This window comes from Anthonomus grandis, chromosome 19, assembly GCF_022605725.1.
Source record: "Anthonomus grandis grandis chromosome 19, icAntGran1.3, whole genome shotgun sequence".
Classification (NCBI taxonomy): Eukaryota; Metazoa; Arthropoda; class Insecta; order Coleoptera; family Curculionidae; genus Anthonomus; species Anthonomus grandis.
In genome coordinates this window covers 8,170,089-8,189,772 of record NC_065564.1, presented here as the reverse complement: position 1 = coordinate 8,189,772, position 19,684 = coordinate 8,170,089, and the positions used below count along the sequence as shown (strand labels likewise).

At 32.4% G+C, this 19,684-nt stretch overlaps 2 protein-coding genes across 5 annotated transcripts in view; one reads left to right on the top strand and one right to left on the bottom strand.

Annotated features, from left to right (window-relative positions):
* LOC126747556 (peroxisome assembly factor 2) overlaps positions 1–19,684 on the bottom strand; it is a 128,846-nt gene that overhangs the window by 52,572 nt on the left and 56,590 nt on the right. The gene's annotated exons all lie outside the window — the stretch shown is intronic.
* The window catches only part of LOC126747559 (sex peptide receptor), a 489,101-nt gene continuing 475,121 nt past the window's right edge, over positions 5,705–19,684 (top strand). For 2 of the 4 annotated variants that reach the window (XM_050456290.1, XM_050456285.1), the window contains exons 1-2: positions 10,380–10,408; positions 16,643–16,685. The gene's annotated coding sequence lies outside the window, so the exon portion shown is untranslated. Of the gene's footprint in view, positions 5,795–10,365; positions 10,409–16,642; positions 16,686–19,684 lie in introns of those variants that run through there. The other 2 variants (XM_050456287.1, XM_050456289.1) reach the window with 2 other exon arrangements.

Sequence of the window (19,684 nt, the reverse complement as noted above, 5' to 3'; positions counted from 1 at the left end):
TTATTGATAAGTTCCCAATAAGGCTTATCTTGAGTACGATCGTTGGAATGCACACGTTGGTGACTTTTTGTCTGACGTAAATCAAGTCGGGTTGGCTGGGATCGTTTGGTAATTTATTATGACGGGTTCCTGAGGAGGGTTTTGAAGGTGGAAACGTAGATATAAGTTAAGGATTTTTCATGGTCAAAAATTAATAAATATTAAAAATGAATCAATTTTTATCCTTTTCCTATGATGATTGAGTAAAAAAAAAAAAAATATTTTAGAAAAAAAAATAAATATTTATTTCCATATACAAAATATCTTTTTAACTTAAAAATTCAATAATTTACAGCCGTTTTGGTTAAGGCAAGTTTAATACAATTTTTTGCCACAAAAATTCAACTTTGATTCTTAATAACTCGAAAACTACTTCAGGCATTTTGATGTGGTTTTTACTCAAAGTTTGAGCAACTCTTAGAGAATATTTTGATATATGAAGAATTTTTGTACCTCAAGTACTTTCTGAGTTAGACTTAGATATACCAAGGATGGACCTAGACAGGCCGAAAACAGGAAATTCAATAACCTAGAGTCGCGCAATATTTTTTCTCAAAAACTCACCTCTATTATAGATAATTAAAAAACTATTAGAGGCATTTTCATAAGGTTTTCACTGAAAATTCAAGAAATTTTTGAGGAATATTTTAATATAAAAATCATATTTTTAAGTAAAAAATCAAGTATTCTACAGCTGTTTTAGTTAAATCAGATTTACCATAATTCTTTTACACATAAATGTAACTTCTATCCATAATAACTCAAGAACTATTTGAGGCATTTTCATGAGGTTTTCACCAAAATTTACAACAACTCTTGAAGAACATTTTCATTCATTAAAAATGTTTGTAGCTCAAGAACTTTTTGAGTCACACTCAGATTTATGAAAGATGGATATAAATCTAGAACCTTACAATAAAACCCTTCATACACCAAAACAATTTTGACCAGTTTTAAGCGTTTTGTGCTAATTTTTAGAGAGTTCTTGTGGCCCAATTCACCTAAAAAAAGAGACCCTCTTCCTCAATACCACCACCCCTGAAGGCGCCCTTCACAAGTCAAACGAAACCACCTCAAACCTCTTGTATCGGTTAGTTGAGACCCTTAATAAGGGTGAACAACCCCAGCAAAGTGAAACTTTTAACAGAAGACATATGTACTTACGCCTATTTTGGATTAAAGATTTGCGTAATTAAGTCAGGTTTGGTTGGGCAATATTTTTGCCAATTTTCCTAGTAAATTTTCATAGTTTGTGGGGATATTTCTCATAAACTACTGGAAGTATGCTTAAAAGAATTTTAAGCTAAGAAATAAAATTTCCTAACAAATAATTTCATGTATGAACGTTTGTGGTACCTCAACAACTCACTGAGTTAGAGCCAATTTTATCCATCAGGGCCTAAGACCCACCAAATTTCAGGTTTTTGGACCGCATTATTTAGGTTAGATATTAACGACGAAACCGATTGTTATTTATACGTATTAGTTGGGAAAACAATGATTTTAGAAAACAATTTCTTACTGATAAGTTGTGTGGGGTGGGGGGTAAGTAACTTTTAAGGATACCCCCATTATTTCGTAAGAATATTCTCAAAAATAGTATAGATATGTTAAAAGAAAAGAAGCGAAAATAATTCTTTCAAATCTTTAATCTAGAATATTGCTTTTACGCTCAAATGCATCTTCAGGAATTCCTCTTTCCTTTTCGTGTAAAAATATGATAATATAAATACTATAATTGGTTCTTAAGTTATATCAGCTAATGAATAAGAATTCTTCAGGAAATCGCACTAGTTTTTAATATTTTCCAGGCAAATGAATCAATTTTTAAGTTTGTCCAGTATATTTTGTTGCTTACAAATAACTGGAGTAATTTTGTAGTTTTTCCAAGCAATTGAAGCTATTTGTAATATTTTCCAGAATGTTTAAATAATTTTTAATATATAGAGTCAGTTTCAATAAATTTCAGGCAACTGGGGTAATATTCAATTTTTTCCATGGAAATTTAATAACTTTAATTTAATTTACTTGAAGCTATTTTCAGTAAGAGGATTAGCAAACGTAATGCTTCAACTAAATCATCGCTAACCAGACAATTTTTTTAATCAAGCAGGCCAGACATAAATTGCTATAGTTCAGTGAGTTGTTGAGATACAAGAAACATTTATATCTGAAAATATTCAAAAAGAGGCGTTCTTTCTTTGGCTATAAGAATATTCTTAAAAACAATTGCCAAAATAAACTGCAACCAATCAAACCAAAACTGCTCTATATACGCTAATATTTAACCCATAATGACGTTTTTACCCTTAAATCCACCCCTAGAAGTTTCGCTTTATCGTTCTGAAGAAATATAACTACAACAATAAAACCGGATTTAAAACTCATCCACGACTTTTTTGTTTTTGTTTATTTTTATTTAAATATTTGAGGTGGTTAGTTTTGAAAAAGCACTGTATTAATTTTTTATTTATAAGACATGCATGTTTTAGGTTATGGCGGATGGAAAGTTAGTGGTGGCGGGCTTTGTTCCCCTTGATGTTGTTACCGCTTCTCCCTTTAATTGGACTTTATGTTGTATATGCCAGATCGGTGGTGGTGTTTTAACTTGTCCATTGAATAATCCGGTAGTGGCAAGAAGAAGTTTGAAGAACTCCATATTTAGTGACTGCATTTCAAAGCTACAGACCATACATAACCTTACTCTATAGAGGAGAAAAATTTCCATATTACGAAATCCCCTTAAACATTCTAAGTGGGTCTCTAAAAATTATAAAATGTAACTTAAAAAAGGGAGATATCATGACAGGAAATTAAAATATAGACGAAACCAACAACTTAAAAATCCGCTATACATTTATTTATTCTGATGCTTCAAAAAAGGGCAACAGGGTGGGATTTGGGGCATATCTATCCCATCCTTCAACTATAGATTCTCGTCACGTTTGCCGGATAACCTTATTAATATTTATAAGGCCGAAATAATTGCTATTCATGATGCTGTAGAGACTGCTATCAATCAACAAATCAAGAGAGCAATAATATTTTCAGGCTCAAAAGATGCAATTACAAAGCTCAGTGGCTCTTTTTTTACAGCAAATTCTGAATATTGGGTTCTTAAAACTAAAAGATTAATTGCCATGACTAACAACAATGGCTATGATATTAGACTGTCTTGGATTCCAGGTCATTCAGATATACCAGGCAATGACCCAGGCAACAACATCATAAATAATGCGGTCCAAAAACCTGAAATTTGGTGGGTCTTAGGCCCTGATGGATAAAATTGGCTCTAACTCAGTGAGATGTTGAGGTACAAAAAACGTTAATATATGAAATTATTAGGTAAGGAACGTTCTTTCTTAGGCTAAAATTTTTTTAAGAAGAATTCCAGTAGTTTATGAGAAAAATCCTAAAAATTACGAAGAAAATTGGCAAAAATAATGCCCAACCAAAACTGCTCTATTTACGCCAATATTTTACCTAAAATGACGTGTTTATCCTTAAATTCATCCTCAGGAGTTTCGCTTTATTGCTGCGAAAAAATTATGAAAATACCTTAAGTGGTTCATAAGTTATGCTCAAATATGTGCGTTAAGAAATAAAAATCTTGATATTGCATTGTCTTCCAAAAGCTTCAAATTTGGTGGGTCTTGGACCCTGGTGGACAAAAATGGCTCTAACTCAGTGAGTTGTTGGGGTACAAAAAACGTTCATATATGAAAATATTGTGTAATAAATTTGCTTTCTTTAGCTCAAATTCTTTTAAGAATAGTTCAATTATTTTATGAGAATATTCCCGAAAAAGTTAAAATTTGCTAAGAAAATTGACAAAAAATAATGCTCCAACCAAAACTGACTTAATTACGCAAATATTTAATCCAAAATGACGTTTTTAGCCTCAAATCTATCTTCAGACCCTCGGCTTTATTACTGTGAAGAAGTTATGAAAATATCTTAAGTAGTTCGTGAGTTATGCTCAAATATGTTGATGGTTTATTGTGCGTTCCAAAAACCTGAAATTTGGTGGGTCTTAGGCCCTGATGGATAAAATTGGCTCTAACTCAGTGAGTTGTTGAGGTACCACAAACGTTCATACATGAAATTATTTGATAGGAAATTTTCTTTCTTAGCTTAAAATTCTTTTAAGCATACTTCCAGTAGTTTATGAGAAATATCCCCACAAACTATGAAAATTTACTAGGAAAATTGGCAAAAATATTGCCCAACCAAACCTGACTTAATTACGCAAATCTTTAATCCAAAATAGGCGTAAGTACATATGTCTTCTGTTAAAAGTTTCACTTTGCTGGGGTTGTTCACCCTTATTAAGGGTCTCAACTAACCGATACAAGAGGTTTGAGGTGGTTTCGTTTGACTTGTGAAGGGCGTCTTCAGGGGTGGTGGTGTTGAGGAAGAGGGTCTCTTTTTTTAGGTGAATTGGGCCACAAGAACTCTCTAAAAATTAGCACAAAACGCTTAAAACTGGTCAAAATGGTTTTGGTGTATGAAGGGTTTTATTGTAAAATTCCAGTTTTATATCAATCTTTCATAAATCTGAGTGTGACTCAAAAAGTTCTTGAGCTACAAACATTTTTAATGAATGAAAATGTACTTTAAGAATTGTTGTAAATTTTGGTGAAAACCTCATGAAAATGCCTCAAATAGTTCTTGAGTTATGATGAAGTTACATTTCTGTGTAAGACAAATTAAGGTAAATCTGATTTAACTAAAACAACTGTAGAATATTTGATTTTTTACTTAAAAATATGATTTTTATATTAAAATATTCCTCAAATTTTTTTTTAATTTTCAGTGAAAACCTGATGAAAATGCCTTTAATAGTTTCTGAATTATCCATAATAGAAGTTGAGTTTTTTAGAAAAAATATTGTGCGACTCTAGGTTATTGAACTTCCGATTTTCGGCCTGCCTAGGTCCATCCTTCGTATATCTAAGTCTAACTCAGAAAGTACTTGAGGTACAAAAATTCTTCATATATCAAAATGTTCTCTAAGAGTTGCTCAAACTTTGAGTAAAAACCACATCAAAATGCCTGAAGTAGTTTTTGAGTTATTAAGGATCGAAGTTGAATTTTTGTGAAAAAAATTATTAATAAACTTGTCTTAACCAAAACGGCTGTAAATTATTGAATTTTCAAGCTAAGAACCACGTTTCCCTCCTCAAAGCCATCCTCAGGAACCCGTCATAATAAATTACCAAACGATCCCAGCCAACCCGACTTGATTTACGTCAGACAAAAAGTCACCAACGTGTGCATTCCAACGATCGTACTCGAGATAAGCCTTATTGGGAACTTATCAATAAACAACAATAATAATAAAAATATACTGAAGTAGGTATAATACGCGAACACGCAGGCCGGTAAATATTCGTTTTTTTTTAAATTATTATGGCAGTATATCTGTAAAGATAAGCGGATGTGTGGAAATAATAATTGATCACAACAAAACAGCAGGTGAACCAGTGCGACGATGTGGGTGAATTGAGCGATGGAAAATCGGGAAAAATGATTCACACCTCGAGGAAATTGTTTTTGACGGTCCTGTTGATTTCCGCGTGGACCCTGGTGAGTTTTTAACGGTTCATTTTCGTCACGACGATCTGTCAAATCGGTTTTTAGGTTCAAACGGTTTTCCATCTCTTTTGGGTGCTTTATGGGTATTTGGCGCTGATGTGCAAAGTCAGGCCCGAGTATTATGACGTTGTCTTTGTTTATCTCACCTACTTTTATAGTAAGTATTCTTTGACACCTGACAGGAAAAAAAAAGACAGAGAGAGAGTGACGATAGGTTTTTAAGAAGGATTTTTAATGCTGTTTGTGAATAAGTCGGTTTTAGGTTCAGTGAGTACTGGAGATACAAAAATGCTGAGTACATCAGAATGTTCTCTAAGCATTGCTTAAGTTTTCAGTGAAAACCTGATGAAAATGCCTGAAGTAGTTTTAGAGTTATCATGCATACAAGTAGAATGATTATTAATGAATTTCCAATATTAGTCTTGTCTAGGATTGTCTCGCATAAAACTGAGTGTAACTCAGAAAGTTTTTGAGTTACAAAAATTTTTCATATGTCAAAATGTTCTCTAAGAGTTGCTTAAGCTTTGAGTGAAAACCGCATCAAAATGCCTCAAGTAGTTTTTGAGTTATCAAGGAAAGAAGTTGAATTTTTGTGAGAAAAATTGATGTAAAATTTGGCATAACCAAAACCGCTGTAAATTATTGATTTTTTCGGCTAAAAAAATGTTTTTTATAAATAATTATTCTCTTAAGATTTCTTTTTATTTTCATACCAAAAACATAAAAATTTATTAAACATGTGATTTTAAAATGTTAATTTTTGAACTAAGTAGGTCCCTGCCTGATAAAATTGATTTTTACTCAAAAAGTACTTGAGTTACAAAAATTTTTTATACGTCAAAATAATTTATAAAAATTTCATTAATTTTCATTAAAAACCGGATTAAAATACCTCGCATAGTTTTTGAGTTATCATGGATAGAAGTTGAATTCTTAAGGAAAATATCATGCTGCCGTATGATTATAGAATTTCCAATTTTAAGCTTGGCTAGATCCTTCCCTCATAAAATTGAGTGTAACTCAGAAAGTTTTTGAGCTACAGAAATTCTTCATATATCAAAACGTTCTCTAAGAGTTGCTTAAGCTTTAAGTGAAAACCGCATCAAAATGCCTAAAGAAGTTTTTGAGTTATCAAAGAAAGAAGTTGAATTTTTGTGGGGAAAACTGATGTAAGATTTGTCATAACCAAAACCGCTGTAAATTATTGATTTTTTCGGCTAAAAAAATATTTTTTATAAAGAATTATTGTCTAAAGATCTCTATTTATTTTCATACTAAAAAGATTAAAATTTATTAATATGTGGTTTTAATATCGCGATTTTTATACTGGCTAGGTCCATCCCAGATAAACCAAAAAGTACTTGAGTTACAAAAAATTTCAAAATGTAAAAATATTTTCTAAAAATTTCTTTAATTTTCGGTAAAAACCTGATTAAAATACCTCGCATAGTTTTTGAGTTATCTTGGATAGAAGTTGAATTCTTAAGGAAAATATCATACCGCCGTATGTATATAGAATCACCAATTTTAGGCTTGGCTAGGTCCATCCCTCATAAAATTGAGTGTACCTCAGAAAGTTTTTGAGCTACAAAAATTCTTCATATATCAAAATGTTCTTTAAGAGTTGCTTAAGCTTTGAGTGGAAACTGCATCAAAATGCGTGAAGTAGTTTTTGAGTTATCAAGGAACGAAGTTGAATTTTTGTGGGAAAAACTGATGTATAATTTGTCATAACCAAAACCGCTGTAAATTATTGAATTTTTCAGGTATAAAAATATTTTTTATAAAAAATATTCCTTTAAGATCTCTCGTTGTTTTCATAGTAAAAACATACAAAAATATTAATATGTGAATTAATTATTTTGATTTTTGAACTAAGTAGGTCCATCCCTGATAAATCTGAATCTAACTCAAAAAGTACTTGGGTTACAAAAATTTTTCATACGTGAAAATATTTTTTAAAAATTTCTTTAAATTCTAGTGAAAACCTGATTAAAATACCTCGCATAGTTTTTGAATTATCATGGATAGAAGTTGAATTCCTAAGGAAAATATCATGCCGCCGTATGTATATAGAATCACCAATTTTAGGCTTGGCTAGGTCCATCTCTCATAAAATTGAGTATACCTCAGAAAGTTTTTGAGCTACAAAAATTCTTTATATGTCAAAATATTCTCCAAAAATTTTTCAAACTTTGAGTGAAAACCGTATAAAAACACCTAAAGTAGTTTTTGAGTTATCAAGGAAAGAATTTGAATTTTTGTGAGAAAAATTGATGTAAAATTTGGCATAACCAAAAGGGCTGTAAATTATTGAATTTTTCAGGTAAAAAAATATTTTTTGCCTGAAATGATGATGCAGCAGATATTCTGATGAGGCAGATATTCTGGCCAAAGTGGGAACTGATTTAAACATCCCTAGAAGAATGCTCTATGATATTCAGGATATATTCAACATTTTAAAGCAGGAAATAATAAATACATTTAGGGACAAGTGGAAAATTTCAGTGTTAAACCATCATGGCAGATATGCTAGGGTACAACAAAAAATGGTTTGCTAACTTGAACTATAAAGACAAAAGACATATCACAACAATTATTAGAATGCGTCCAGGACATTGCTTGACTAACTCCCACCTTTATCGAATTAACATAAAAGATAACCCTTTGTGTGATTGTGGTTTATGGGACGACTTGGACCGCGTTATTAATTTTGACCTATATAAGATCTTTGTATTAAGGAAAGGAGTATCACCATTATCTATGACTGACATTCTATCTGCTCCAGACGATGAAACAATAAAGATAATCATGCGATTCATAAACATTAACCAGATTAAAATCTAAAGCTCAACTTTCCAATAACCTTGAATTGTCCTATAATCGTGCCTTAATTGCTTGTTTCAGTGCATTGGTGTGGTCATATATTCCCTCTGTTGTATCACTAATATTCCTCCTATTTTACAGCCATAGATAGAAACAGAATACGCCTAGAGGCCCGATCATAAGTTGTATTTCCTTATCAAAGAGTTACCGTGCAGCAAAGTATCCTGAGACTCCTACATGGTCCAGAGCCAGATAAAGTAGGATCTCACACAAATCGGGCTGGCAATTACCTTGCAGCAGAGCCATCAAATTGTTTTTGAAACTAAAATTTGATGAGATTCTTGTTCAAATTTTGTCCCCTGAGTCCCAAGAGTCAGAAGAAGATGTTATTAATTACCCTGTTACGAGGTCAGCTGGTAACAGGGCAACCAGCATCATAAAAATTAATACCAGAGACGATGTATGCTTCTTGTGTAGTGGTCCGGAAAAAAATTATATTTTGTGCGAAAGTATTGCTTTCGCAGACCTCCTTCTTTTTATTCACAACAAACTGTCAATTTCTTTTAAGTACGTTTTCCGAATTGCAGAGCGTCACCCCAACTGATTTGCCAAAGGAACGCACTACGCCCTTGAGAGAGAAAATCTTGTCACATTTTCCCAATTTAAAAGCAGAGAAATCAGGCAGAGAGTACATCCTTCTTACTCATGGCGTAAATCAATTTAAGGGCATGGTCGAGGAAGACCAGGATGAAGATGCACTCGCGTTTCACCCTTAATTTGAGAAGATGTATATCGAATACATCAATATCTTTTAGTGGCGATTTTGAAGAGAATTGCGAGGAGAAATCTATCCCGGGACCATTGCTAGCGGTCGTAAGCACGTTATTATATGGATCTTCCTTAATAACTGAATGTAACGCATACAAAACCAGCTATCACAATATGGAAAGGAGACCTGAGGCTCCTTTGCCGCTCTACATAGGCTTGTCTTGCTACGGACGAAGCAGAGATAAGGCATGGATTGATGCAATGCACCGCAAAGGAGTGAGCGTGTCCTCCAACCGCGTGACTGAAATCACTTCGCAACTATGTCGGATGGTTGTCCAGAGAGCCAGGGAAGAAGGAGTAGTGCGCCCCTCTTCTTAAAAAAAAGATTTATTCACAGTGACAGCACTGGATTACATAGATCATAAAACCACGAGCACTACGAGCCAGGGTGAGTTTCACGGTACAAGTATCTCCGTATTCCAGTGTCCAGTATTTGGGGAGGAGGAAGAGGTCAGGACATTTAAGACCTCGTATGCTGATGTATCTAGTGAAAGAGAGCGAAGTGTTCCTGATCTTCCTGACTTTTACGCGGTGGTTCCAGACTGTGTTTTGCGCAACAAGCATCCACTAGGCACAAGATGCAGTGTCGAGATTAGCCAAATCCTCCAAATATACCAAAATCAAAAATTTACTATAAAATCGTTGAATAAATATATATTTACAATAATATATAATGTGTTACTTAAGAAGTTTTTTTAACATTTTCCAGGAAATTATAGAAATTTTTTATAATTAAGGCAGTTGAAGTTGCACTTGTTCTCATTTTCTTTCAAGTAACATTCTTATGCTATTGGGGTAACTTTAATGTTTTCTGAGGCAATTAAAGCAATTTTTGATCTTTTCTAAGTAATTAAAGTTATTTTCCAGAAAATATTTTAAATTTTTTCAATAATTGTTCATATAACAGGTAAATGAATTTATTTTTAATAAATAATTTCTGGAAAATTCCTTCAATTTTCTTGAAGCAGTTGAAGCCACTTTCGTCGTTTTGTACTGAAGTACTCTTCAGGTTTTTTTAAACATTTAAAGCTATTAGATAAATATGTATAAGAACTTTTCTTTTTTTTGTTGTAGAAAGTCGAGAAGAAAAGGGAGAAGGGACTTTTTGGCCAATGCGGTAAGTCAATTTAATTTAAATATTTTTTTTTACGTAATCCCTGCATAGGAATTTTAAATTTGTGGCAGAAATTGGTGAGAAAATTCGGGATTTTTGTCATATGTTTCCAGGAAAATAAATTTTGTTTAAACAAGTAAACAACAAATATATGCATTATCTAGTTTTTTCATTAGCAAAGATTTAAACACTGCAAACGTGATTTAAAAAAAACCATTTGCAGACATTTTGGGGCCTAACATAAGAATTACTTAATTATTCATGAAATATTAGGAAGAAAATTTCTTGACGAATATTTTCATATATGAACGTTCCTTCTATCCTGACAACTTACTAAGCTAGAGCCAATTTTGTACATCGGAGACCCACTAAATTTTAAACTTATGGAACAAAATGCATTCTCAACATTTTTATTTATTAGCGCACATTTTAGGACATAATTTATGAACCACTTGAGATATTGTCATAATTTCTTCATAGCAATAAAGCGAAACTCCTGAGGATGGATTTAAATGTAAAAACTTTTTTCTGGGTTGAAGATTGGCATAGATAGAGCAGTTTTGGTTAGGCATTATTTGTGCCAATTTTCCTCGTAAATTTTTATAGTTTTTAGGATTTTTCTCATAAACTACTGGAAGTATTCTTAACAGAATTTTAAGCAAATAAAGAAAATTTCCTATCAAATAATTCCATATATGAACGTTTTTTGTACCTCAACATATTAGAGTTACAGTCATTTTTGTCCACCAGGATCCAAGACCCGCCAAATTTCAGGTTTTTGAAACGCACAATGAACCATCAACATATTCGAGTATAACTCACGAACCACTTAAGATATTTTCATAATTTCTTCACAGTAATAAAGCCGAGGTTTTGAAGATGGATTTGATGCTAAAAACGTCATTTTGGATTAAAGATTTGCGTAATTAAGTCAGTTTTAGTTGGAGCATTATTTTTGGCAATTTTCTTACCAAATATTAAATTTTTCGGGAATATTCTCATGAAATAGTTGAACTATTCTTAAAAGAATTTGAGCAAAAGAAAGCAAATTTATTACCCAATAATTTCATATATGAACGTTTTTTGTACCCCAACAACTCACCGAGTTAGAGCCATTTTTGTCCACCAGGGTCCAAGACCCACCAAATTTGAAGCTTTTGGAAGACAATGCAATATCAAGATTTTTATTTCTTAACGCACATATTTGAGCATAACTTATGAACCACTTAAGGTATTTTCATAATTTTTTCGCAGCAATAAAGCGAAACTCCTGAGGATGAATTTAAGGATAAACACGTCATTCTAGGTAAAATATTGGCGTAAATAGAGCTGTTCTGGTTGGGCATTATTTTTACCAATTTTCCTAGTAGGTTTTTGGGATTTTTCTCATAAACTACTACAAGTATTCTTAAAAGAATTTAAGCTAAAGAAAGTAAGTTTCTTACCCAATAATTTCATATATGAACGTTTTTTGTACCTCAACAACTCACTGAGTTTATCCATCAGGGTCCAAGACCCACCAAATTTCAGGTTCTTGGACCGCACAATGAACCATCAACATATTTGAGCATAATTCACGAACCATTTAAGATATCTTCATAATTTCTTCACACCAATAAACCGGAGTCTCCCTGGTCTATATTTAAGGGTAAAAACGTAATTCTGAGTTAAACATTTTTATAGCTAGAGTAATTTTGGTTGGTGCATTATTTTTGCCAATTTTCCTATTAATTTCTTACAATTTATGGGATTTTTCTCATAAACTACTGGAGGCATCCTTAAAAGAATTTAAGCTAAAGAAAGAACGTTTCTTACCCAATAATTTCATATATGAACGTTTTTTGTACCTCAACAACTCACTGAGTTAGAGCCAATTTTATCCATCAGGGTCCAAGACCCACCAAATTTCAGGTTTTTGGACCGCACAATGAACCATCAACATATTTGAGCATAATTCACGAACCATTTAAGATATCTTCATAATTTCTTCACACCAATAAACCGGAGTCTCCCTGGTCTATCTTTAAGGGTAAAAACGTAATTCTGAGTTAAACATTTTTATAGCTAGAGTAATTTTGGTTGGTGCATTATTTTTGCCAATTTTCCTATTAATTTCTTACAATTTATGGGATTTTTCTCATAAACTACTGGAGGCATTCTTAAAAGAATTTAAGCTAAAGAAAGAACGTTTCTTACCCAATAATTTCATATATGAACGTTTTTTGTACCTCAACAACTCACTGAGTTAGAGCCAATTTTATCCATCAGGGTCCAAAACCCACCAAATTTCAGGTTTTTGGACCGCACAATGAACCATCAACATATTTGAGCATAACTCACGAACCACTTAAGATATTTTCATAATTTCTTCACAGTAATAAAGCCGAGGTTTTGAAGATGGATTTGATGCTAAAAACGTCATTTTGGATTAAAGATTTGCGTAATTAAGTCAGTTTTAGTTGGAGCATTATTTTTGTCAATTTTCTTAGCAAATATTAACTTTTTCGGGAATATTCTTATGAAATAATTGAACTATTCTTAAAAGAATTTGAGCCAAAGAAAGCAAATTTATTACACAATATTTTCATATATGAACGTTTCTGGGACCTCAACAACTCACCGAGTTAGAGCCATTTTTGTCCACCAGGGTCCAAGACCCACCAAATTTGAAGCTTTTGGAAGCCAATGCAATATCAAGATTTTTATTTCTTAACGCACATATTTGAGCATAACTTATGAACCACTTAAGGTATTTTCATAATTTTTTCGCAGCAATAAAGCGAAACTCCTGAGGATGAATTTAAGGATAAACACGTCATTTTAGGTAAAATATTGGCGTAAATAGAGCAGTTTTGGTTGGGCATTATTTTTACCAATTTTCTTCGTAATTTTTAGGATTTTTCTCATAAACTACTGGAATTCTTCTTAAAAAAATTTTAGCCTAAGAAAGAACGTTCCTTACCCAATAATTTCATATATGAACGTTTTTTGTACCTCATCAACTCACTGAGTTAAAGCCAATTTTATCCGCCAGGGTCCAAAACCCACCAAATTTCAGGTTTTTGGAACGCACAATGAACCATCAACATATTTGAGTATAACTCACAAACCACTTCAGATATTTTCACAATTTCTTCACACGAATAAACCGGAGTCTCCTGAGTATATATTTAAGGGTAAACACGTAATTCTGAGTTGAAGATGTTTATAGTTACAGCAGTTTTGGTTGGTGCATTATTTTTACCAATTTTTCTATTAATGTTTTACAATTTATGGGATTTTTCTCATAAACTACTGGAGGCATTCTTAAAAGAATTCAAGCTAAAGAAAGAACGTTTCTTACCCAATAATTTCATATATGAACGTTTTTTGTACCTCAACAACTCACTGAGTTAGAGCCAATTTTATCCATCAGGGTCCAAAACCCACCAAATTTCAGGTTTTTGGACCGCACAATGAACCATCAACATATTTGAGCATAACTCACGAACCACTTAAGATATTTTCATAATTTCTTCACAGTAATAAAGCCGAGGTTTTGAAGATGGATTTGATGCTAAAAACGTCATTTTGGATTAAAGATTTGCGTAATTAAGTCAGTTTTAGTTGGAGCATTATTTTTGTCAATTTTCTTAGCAAATATTAACTTTTTCGGGAATATTCTCGTGAAATAATTGAACTATTCTTAAAAGAATTTGAGCCAAAGAAAGCAAATTTACTACACAATATTTTCATATATGAACGTTTTTTGTATCTCAACAACTCACTGAGTTAGAGGCATTTTTGTCCACCAGGTTCCAAGACCCACCAAATTTGAAGCTTTTGGAACACAACCGCAATATCAAGAGTTTTATTTATTACCGCACATTCTAGGGCATATTTTGAGAATCACTTAAGATATTTTCATAATTTCTTCACAACAATAAAGCGAAACTCCTAAGGATGCATAATTGAGGGTAAAAACGTCATTCTAGTATCTCAACTCTTGCAAACAAGAGCAATTTATGTCTGACCTGCTTGATTAAAAAATTTGTCTGGTTAGGGATGATTTAGTTGGAGCATTATGTTTGCTAATCCTCTTACTGAAAATAGCTTCAAGCAAATTCAATTAAAATTATTAAAACTCCATGGAAAAAATTGAATATTACCCCAGTTACCTGGAATTTATTGAAGCTGCCTCTAAATATTAAAAATTAATTAAACCTTCTGAAAAAATATTACAAACAGCTTCAATTGCCTGGAAAAACTACAAAATTACTCCAATTATTTGTAAGCAACAAAATATACTGGACAAACCTTGAAAATTGATTCATTTGCCTGGAAAATATTAAGAACTAGTGGAATTTCCTGAAAACTTCTTATTCATTAGCTGATATAACTTAAGAACCAATTATAGTATTTATATTATTATATTTTTACACGAAAAGGAAAGAGGAATTCCTGAAGCTGCATTTGAGGGTAAAAACATTATTCTAGGTTAAAGATTTGAAAGAATTATTTTCGCTTATTTTCTTTTCAAATATCTATACTATTTTTGAGAATATTCTTACGAAATAATGGGGGTATCCTTAGAAGTTGCTTACCTCCGCACCCCACACAACTTACCAGTAGGAAATCGTTTTCAAAAATCATTGTTTTCCAAAATAATACGCATGAATAACAGCTGGTTTTATCGTTAATATTTAACTGTTCGAAGTTGTTTTCATTATTTTTGATACAGACTTGAGCTCGTCGAATCCATGAAGACGTACATGCACGGGCCAAACCAGGCTGTAGTCGAATTGCGTCACTGGCAGCGTTTATGCGATATCGTAGCTCTTGCTCAGTATCAACTTCGTTTACATACACCATTGTTTTCATATGACCCCACAAATCAAAGTCTAATGGATTAAGGTCAGGCGAGCGAGGGGGCCACCCAACTGGACCATCACGGCCTATCCATCGTCCGGGAAACACATGATCTAAATGATGGAGCACCATCATGAAGAAACCACATGTTCTGCCTAACGTTGAGATTCACAGTTTCACGGAGCATTGGTAAATTGTTGCGCAAAAATTCTAAATACCGAGCACCAAACGATTTTACAGAATAAAAGGTCCGATGAGCATCCTGTTCAGAATTCCAGCCCATACATTTACAGAAAAACGTTGTTGAAAGTATGTTCTCCATATAATATGCAGATTTTCCAAAGCCAATAATGAGTGTTATGAGAGTTGAAAATTCCATTGCGCGTAAAATTTGTCTCATCCGTAACTAAAATGTTCATGGTAAAGTTTGGGCTTAACTGCTGGTGATGTAGCAACCACTCACAAAAGTGTACTTGAAGCGACAAATCTCTTGGAAGTAAGGCTTGTACCCTCTGCACATGAAACGGGTACAGCGACTCGTGCCTTAAAATTTGCCAACTTGTAGATTGCAATATTCCAAATCGCGCTGCAATTGTTCTAGTACTAATTCCAGGTTGTTCTTCGATAACTTCTAAAATATCCTACTCCAGATTTAGAATGTGCCTTAGGGTTGATGAAAAACGTTTTTTTTTTGGCAGAAAATAATTGCCTGAGAGAAAAATGCAATTTAAGAAAATAATAGGTGATAAAAAATCTATAGTTTTTGTATCTATACTTTTCTCATATAACTCAGTAGTTTTCAACATTTCTAGAGCAGTTGAGGCGATGTTCAATATTTTCGAAATAATTGAATTTATTTTTAATATTTTCTGGAAAATCACAGTAACTTTCAATTATTTTCTTGAAGCAGTTGAAGCTATTTTTGTCGTTTTCAAGGCATCTAAAGTACTCTTTAAGTTTTTCCAGACTGTTGAAGTGATTTTCAATATTTTGCGTACAGTAATTTCCTGTTTTTTTCAGGCCATTAAAGCTGTTTTAAATATTTTCCAGACAATTCAAATATTGTTTAATTCATTTCAAAGAGCTGAAGCTATTTTCAATATGTTTTAGGGAGTTAAAGATATTTTTACGGACACATTGTGGTAGTTTTCATTTTTTTAGGTGTTTCATCATATTTTCCAGGCAATTGAAGCAATTTTTACCTATTTTGCCTATAAATTGAAGTAATGGTTTAATTTATCGGTGATTTTCTTATTGTTTTAGGCATTTTCAGTATTTTTAAAAAAAAAACTTTTTTTCCCATTTCTTACAATAAAATATTCTAATTAAATTAATTGAATAGATGTAAAAACTTCTAAGTATAATTTATGTTTTTTCTTTTTTTTGCAGAAGGTCAAGAAGAAAAATGAGAAGAGGCTTTTCAGCCAATGCGGTAAGTCTTTTTTACGTCATTAGATTTTTAGTTGTTTGTAGTTGCAGGTGATCATCCTGCTCTTCGGTAAATTCTAATTGCAATTAATTAAATATATTGCCATGAATTATTTATTTAAGATGTTGATTAAGGAATTTAAAATACTTATCGATCATTAAGTCGGTTTTTTGGTTATCTCTCGCCTTCTTTACACACTGCTATCAACCATAACTATAGTGTACAACTCATGGACCTTAGTTCTTAAGCCACGTACATTTTGACGGCCTATTTTTAATTCTGGAAAAATCTAGATAAAAAAATCACTCTTCTTTCAGGCCTTCATTGTCACTTTGAGTGAAGGGTATAGGTGAAGGGCATTTGAAATCCTCAAAATGTGGTTATAGGTGGCTTTGAAATCTTCAGGCTTGAATTCTTATGGCATTTTAAGCATAACTTAAAGATATTTTCCTAATTTTTTAAACCAACGAACCGAAGTTCCTGAGGATGAATTTGAGTATAAAAACGTCATTTTGGGTCAGAGATTTGCCTAGTTTAGGAGGGTTTTGGTTTGATCAAATTTTTATGGTTTTTGCGAATATTCTCACGAAATAATGGGAATGTTTTTAAAAGAATGTTAACCAAAGAAAGAAACTTTCTTACCAAATAATTTCACATACGAACCTTTTTTGTACCTCAACAACTCACATAGTTACAGCCAATTTTGTCCACGAAGGTCCAAGACTCACCAAAATTGAATATCTTGAACTCATAATTCATCATCAAGATTTTTATTTTTTAGCGCACATTTTAGGGCATAACTTGGAGACCAGTTAAGATATTTACATAATTTTTCTACATGAATAAAATTTGGCTCCTGAGGATGAATTTGAGTATAAAAACGTCATTTTGGGTCAGAGATTTGCCTAGTTTAGCAGGGTTTTGGTTGGGGAATTATTTTTGCTAAACCTTTTACTAAATTTTTATCGTTTCTGAGAATATTCTTATGAAATAATAGTAATATTCTTAAAAGGATTTAAGCCAAAGAAAGAATGTTTCTTACCCAATATTTTCATGTATGAACGTTTTTTGTACCTCAACAACTCACTGAGTTAGAGCCATTTTTGTTCACCAGGGTCCAAGACCCACCAAATTTGGCTTTTGAAACACATAGTGCAATATCAAGATTTTTATTTATTAGCACATATTTTAAGACATAATTTGGGAATCACTTACAATATTTTCATAATTTCTTCACACCAATCAAGCCAAGTTCCTAAGGATGGATTTTAGTTCAAAAACGTAATTCTAAGTTAAAGATTTATGTAGTTAGGGCAGTTTTGGTTAGCGCATTATTTTTGCAGATTTTATCATTTCTGAGAAAATTCGCACCAAATATTTAGAATATTATTAAAAGAATTCTATACAAAGAAAGAATATTTCTTACCGAATATTTTCATATGTGAACGTTTCTTATACCTCAACAATTGACTAAGCTAGAACCAGTTTTGTCCATCAGGCTCCAAGATCCACCAAATATAAAACTTTTAAAACACAATACAATATCAGGATTTAATAACTCATGCACTACTGAAGATATTTTTATATTTTCTTTACAGTAATAACCTCAAGTTCTTGAGGATTAATGTGGAGGTAAAAACATCATTTTGGGTTGAAGATTTGCGTGGATAGAGCAGTTTTGGTTGCGGCATTATTTTTGCCAATTTTCCCAGTACATTTTAATAGTTCTCGGGATATTTCTCACAAACTGCTGAAAGTAGTCTTAAAAGAATTTTAGCTAAAAAAAGAACGTTTCTTACCCAATAATTTCATATATAAACGTTTTTTGTACCTCACCAACTCATCGAGTTAGAGCCATTTTTGTCCATTAGGGTCTAGGACCCACCAAATTTCAGGCTTATGAACCACTTAAGGTATTTTCATAATTTTTTCGCAGCAATAAAGTGAAACTCCTAAGGATGAATTAAAGAGTAAATACGTCATTCTAGGTAAAACATTGGCGTAAATAGAGCCGTTTTGGTTGGGCATTATATTTGCCAATTTTCCTCGTAATTTTTTGTAGCTTTTTGGATTTTTCTCATAAACTATTGGAAATATTCCTGAAAAAGAACGTTCCTTACCCAATAATTTCAGATATGAACGTTTTTTGTACCTCATCAACTCACCGAGTTAGAGCCAATTTTATCCATCAGGGTCCAAGACCCACCAATTTCAGGTTTTTGGAACGCACAATGAACCGTCAACATAATTGAGCATAACTTCTGAACCACTTAAGATGTTTTCATAATTTTTTCACAGTAATAAAACCGAGGTCCTGAAGATGGATTTGAGGCTAAAAATGTCATTTTGGCTTAAAGATTTGCGTAATTAAGTCAGTTTTGGTTGGAGCATTATTTTTTGTCAATTTTCTTAACAAATATTAACTTTTTCGGGAATATTCTCATAAAATAATTAAATTATTCTTAAAAGAATTTAAAGCCAAAGAAAGCAAATTTATTACACAATATTTTCATATATGAACGTTTTTTGTACCTCAACAACTCACCGAGTTAGAGCCAATTTTATCCACCAGGGTCCAAGACCCACCAAATTTCAGATTTTTGGAACGCACAATGAACCGTCAACATATTTGAGCATAACTCACGAACCACTTAAGATATTTTCATAATTTCTTCACAGTAATAAAGCTGAGCTTCTGAAGATGGATTTGAGGCTAAAAACGTCATTTTGGATTAAAGATTTGCGTAATTAAGTTAGTTTTTGTTGGAGCATTATTTTTTGGCAATTTTCTTAACAAATATTAACTTTTTCGGGAATATTCTCATGAAATAATTGAACTATTCTTAAAAGAATTTGAGCCAAAGAAAGCAAATTTATTACACAATATTTTCATATATGAACGCTTCTGGTACCCCAACAACTCACTGAGTTAGAGCCATTTTTGTCCACCAGGGTACAAGACCCACCAAATTTCAGGTTTTTGGAACGCACAATGAACCATG